A 5,894-nucleotide genomic window follows, 5' to 3' on the forward strand; every position below is an offset into this window, starting at 1 on the left:
TTTGCTCAAGTGGGTAGTAGGGTAGGAAAGCAATCTAGGATATTAGCTTTCATTTGCCATCACTATCCTCCTTTTCTATTTCAACCTGTCAGTTGACTAGTACTTATGTATTGACATATTTAACTCTTCGTTCCTTTTGATTCGGGACCTAACTCACATCTTTCCAAATATAAACTTCAGATTAATCTCATTAATTTCATCTTTCCCTCCCATTCACCAATGATAAAACAAAGATAGAGGAAACCATCCTGAGTAGTTTAAACTGAAAAATAATGATCATCTAATCTCAATCAGGTCCTTACTACATAAAGCATTCTTTTTATTACTTCATAATTAATCCTCTATGCCACTAACAATACTTTTTCTTAAAACTTTTCTTTTTGTCTTTAATAATATCCCATACACCTACTCTTACAGTTTATAATATGATGTCATAATACATAAAGTCCAAATGTTTGCAATTCATTCCCTTTCAATGTCTTCCCAAACTTTTAATGGCCTGAATGGATGCTACCATAGGCAAAAGTTATCATAATATTTCACTTTTCCTTTTATCATTTAAATTTTGTGGAAAAACCAGGCTATGCTTATTCCCTCTATGTTTTCCCTTCTCCCTCAATTTTCAACTTTTCTCATGTACCTTTAAACCTGAAATTTTAACTACTTTGTTCATGTCACCTATGATTTCTTAATTACTCGTAATCCCTTTCCAATCTCATATTTTTCCAACATCTCAACATAGTTTGCTTTACTGACCAGAATCTCTTCTGAATGTTCTTTCTTCTCAGTTTTCCTGAATCTATTCAGACATGTTTGTACTCCTACTTATTCAACTATTCTACTGTCTATTTTGAAAAATAATCATCTTGTTAAGTATGGACTGTTTTCAAAGCTCCAAGGTGAGCTTACTTTATTTTCTCTGTCTGCACCCTCTATAATGGTTACCACACCAAATTCCACAGGATTTTTTTTATTGTGTCTAGGCAGTTAACTCCTAAAATTATATATGTGTACATATATATATATATATATATATATATATATATATTTATATATATAACTCCATTTCTATCTCTTGAACTCTAGTCTTACTGTATCAGCTTTCTACTGAACTTTGCAAACTTCTATTCCTATAGACAATTCAATACCAACATTTCCAACAGAGAACGCAATGTGTTTTGGTTAAATTATTGCATCATATAGATTATCTCATTGCCTTTGATTTCATTTCAGTTGATTACATTATTTTCTCAGGTCACTCAGCTTTGGGGTTTAGCTATTTTCTGCACTACCATTCAATACATCCAATACATTATGAGACCTAGACATTTCTAGTTCATATTATTTCTGCTAACTTTCACCGCTTCTCCTGTTACATAACCTTTCAAAAATATTCAGATACTTTACTTTTTATTTTTTAATTCAATAACCTTTTCAGTGAACTCTGAATCTTAAGATTTTGCTTCTCTTCAATCCATTCTCCACACAGCTGCTAAATCCATATCTTTTTATTTCATACATGTCTACTTTTAATTGTTTTTTTTAATATGTCTGCAACAGTAAGATCAGCCACTAATTCTTGGTCCCTTTCCTAAAACCCCAAAATGCGAATGTCCCTCCTCCTCAATAAAAACAAAATATTTGCCATTTTAAGGACAAATGAATTTATTTGACTATTGCTGAAGTAAAAATTCCAAAACAATTGAATAACTATAGTACAGTTTAAATACATATATAATACCCCAGCTAGATACTCTGTAGGGCACAACATTTTCTTAGATGCAGAAAATTTTCTAGTAATTTAGTAAGTTAGATGCTACATACTCATACAATGCAAAAATTTGTTGTTAAACATGCATGAAAACAAATTAAAATGTAGAAGCTATAAACCAAAGAACATTTCCCTTTAAACATACTTTTTAAAAAAAAGTCATAAAAATAGTTATGTTGAGATATCAATTGTAGAATTAAAAAATGCCCCTTAACTTATTAAAATATTAAAAATCTAATTTAAGGTAAAATTATCTAAAGACAAGCTAAATCACCACTTATAATTATCATAATGACAATAGCCACTTTCAATATTTATAGAAATAACAAGTTTTCTGCCTTTTTAGATGATAAAGAACTTTTGCTTTTATAGTGTTCAAATGACTCAAGGGAGAATTTACCTATACTATGAATATTCATCATGATCAAATAAGAGAAAAATGAGGAGGGCTAGAGCCAAGATGGCAGATTAGAGGCAACCCAGCTTAACTCTCTCAACATTTTCCACCAAAAGAGTTTAAAATAACTACTTAAATCAAATTTTCAAGTGGCAGAGTCAACAGAAGGTCAATTTGATACATTTTTCTGACCTACAAAAGATTTAGCAGTTTGGCAGAAGAAATTCTTTTTAAGTCTCTGATTAAAACTCTATCCTTAGTCTACACATGCAGTTGGTAGCAGCAGCATCTTCAAGAGTTTTTAGCACAGAGATAGTAAAGAGGTAGAACAAGGGGTCAAAATGAAATTGAAACATCCTTTTTCTGGCACTGGATAAAATGCAACTGCAAGGCAATTCCATTGTCCTGGGGAACTCTAGGTACACAGAAAACAAAATAAAAACAAACAAAAAAACAAACAAGCCCAGTAGAAATAAATTTTTAAGAGAATAAAGAGAACCTTTAATTTCCTTCAAAATCTCACCATTCATCAGCCATTAATATCTCTGAAGGAAAAAGGGAAGGCGTTCCTTCTAGCTTTCCTAGTAGATGTCTTACCTCTTAGATTGGTGTAACATAATAGGCCTTGCTTGCCTTAGTGGAATAACTGAAGATCAGGTAAAGAAATTTCAGTTCTATTTTCTGGTCACTAGTTAACTTTCCCATGTGGTGCTAATTCTAATAATGCCCCCACATCTACAAAGTCACAAAAAATAAGCCTTCATACAAAGAATGGTGGTCCTCTAGGTCTAGAGAGCCAGACCCCATAGGGTGACACATGCCACACCAAAACCCACCCTCATTGGGGGCATGGAAATGGAGTTACCCCCCACTCCGGGGTAACATTCCACTCACTTTGGGTTAGTCAACTCCCACAATTTTGAGAGAGTACACTGAGGGAGACCTACCAAAAAGTGGGTTCTTCAGCTCTAGTGGGAAAGCTGAACACCATCATGTGTAGAGATGATTCTTCAATACATTCTCTGGAGTTCCCACTCTCTCACACACTTCTCTTCTGCTGAAGCTCGGGAACAGGAGGCAAGAAACTCAAAAAGGGCTTATAAATCAGTTTGTAAGTGGTTAAGTTTAAAAAGGGAGCATTTCTCATCTTTCAGCCTTCTGAGAGTCTTGATCAATCTGGCTAATTCACCAATAAATTTTCCAGAGAGATAGACCCAGGGACACCAAAAACTTTGCCAGAACGACTGAGGTGGGGAGATACAGCTGTGGTTTGTTTGAGTGAAGAATTTCTCAATCTCAGGGAGGTAAGAAAGTCTTATACTTTAATTCACAAGTTGCAGAAATGGTTTACAATTTATCACAAAAAAGTTCACAAATTAGGTGCTTTGGAGAAGCAGTTGGATAGTGAGTTTTTTAAAAGAGATAGTAGTTTCTTAAAAGTTAATTAAGTTGAGCAAAAAGAGACAATTAAAAGCTAGGAAAGGAGGTGACATTCTAAGGAGCTGGAGCACATGGATGCAGCTTAAATAAAGAAAGGAGAGAAGAAACCAGAGCAGCAGCAACCTGACCAAGTCTTTAGGACAAGCTGAGGTGGAACCTTGATCAAATACATTTCCATGGTAGGCAGAAGGGAGGGGTGATTAAAGACACATTGTGTAAGAGTGGTAAGGGTTCACTGCAAATATTCCAAGAGTGGTCTGCAAGGTTGGTCCCCAAGGACCTGATGCATCAAGCAAGGCAGTACTCACTGAGCTTTAGCAGGATTTATGTGGGGCTTCTGTTCAAAATATATGACCAAGATCAGCCTTACCATTAAAATCCAAAGTGGCTACAATGTACACATTAACAACAACATTGTGAGATGATCAACATTTATGGAAGCAGCTCCTCTCAGCAGTTCAGAGAGCTAGGACAACCACATTAGACAGGCTATGGAAAATGTCAAACCCTTCCAAGGGAAGAAAAACATAAAAACAAAAGAAAAAAAAAAACAACAACCTTTTAGAATCTGATGAACACATTATAAAAATTTTCTCTTATGTATCTCTTGCCCTTAATCCTAATTCCTCATACTGAAAATGACTCATCTGTAAACATGTTAATCAAAAATATGTATATATAATGTTAATCTGACTGTTTGCTGCTGTGGGAGAAGGATTAGTAGGAGAGGCTGGAAGAAAATTTTGTAATTTAAAAATATACATATACATGTGGATGAAAAAATAAAAATGAATTTAAAAAATTAAGAACCAAAAGAAAATCCAAAGCGGTTTAGGAAATGGGGTTCACAAAGAACCAACATAGAATGGAGAACCCCCCCCCACTATATAGAAAAGTTTCCAATCAAAAAGATTAAAACATTTCTGTGAGATTGGAATTCCTCTGTTTCAATTCTGGGGCACAGTTCTTGGAAAGATTTGGAGACAATTACAGGAAAAAAAGGGCCCTGTATATATTTTTAAGGTATAAAGAACACTAATGTTTGTGGCTTCAGAGGACAGGCCTGTGAGAAATATGAGGATTCTTGGTTTCCACAAGAATGTGAAGGGAGAATTATTAGTTTACATCACAAAGACTGGGGTCTGCCTGCATTGTTGCCTATGGGCAGACATGTGAGTTAAGACAAAAGACAGCCTCAATCTGACAAAAAAAATTGATATTAGGTCAGGTTTGCCCCACCTTGATCTGAGTTAACCTAGGATCCGTGGCCTTCTCCTTTGCACATGCTCAAGGAGGTAGCTGTTCTTGCTCATTAGTATAATGAACAGGGATGGGAAAATGTATGGGGACAAATGTAACATATAAATGTGTGAGCCCAGCCAATGATTGGCAAGAAGGGGCAGGAACAAAGCTTTTCAAATCACTTATAAGACCATTTCCAGGATTCTTCACACTTCTCCCGTTAAGAGAAAGGTATGCTATTTATTAAGATGTCTTAATAAAAAGCCATTTTAATCACACTGGACTAAGTATTCACAAGCCATTTATAACAGAGTGCACTGAATATACTAGTCACAGACTTTCATATATTTGGAAGCAAAAAGCCTTGCAGACCCATAGAACTTGATTTGGAAACAGCAATGTGAAAAAGCTAATATTCTGTTCAGTACCTCCTCAGCCTCAGGTAAGCAGATCCCAACCTTTGCATAAAATTTAAAAACAAGATGTGGAAGGTAGGGAGGAGCAGCTAGGTGGTACAGTGAAGGGAGCACTGGCTCTGGAATCAGGAAGACCTGAGTTCAAATCTTACCTCAGACACTTACCAATTACCTAGCTGTGTAACCTTGGGCAAATCACTTAATCCTATTGTCTTGCAAAAAAAGCCTTAAAAAACCAGAAGTGGGTAGAAAAAAGTAAGGAACAACAAAGAATGATTTAATCATAAAAAATACTATAATCCCATGAAAGAATAAGGAATAAATTCAGAACAACTACCAAAAGAAGCTCAAATAAAAATGCTAATTGGACCCAAACACAATTAAAATTTCTGTTAGAGTTAAGGACATAGATAAGAATGTTATGAGAAATATTGGCAAATGAAATGAAAATTAAGGGGAAAATTATGAAATAATAATTAACAGATAGGTAAAAGATACATAGTGATATAAAAGAAAATAACACCTTCAAAAAAACAACAGAATTGGCCTAATGATGAGAGTCACAAAAATTTGCTAAAAAAGAAGAATACATTAGAAAGTAGAATTGAGCAAATGGAAAAGAAGTATG

Source organism: Macrotis lagotis, chromosome 6 (genome assembly GCF_037893015.1).
Source record: "Macrotis lagotis isolate mMagLag1 chromosome 6, bilby.v1.9.chrom.fasta, whole genome shotgun sequence".
Taxonomy (NCBI): Eukaryota; Metazoa; Chordata; class Mammalia; order Peramelemorphia; family Peramelidae; genus Macrotis; species Macrotis lagotis.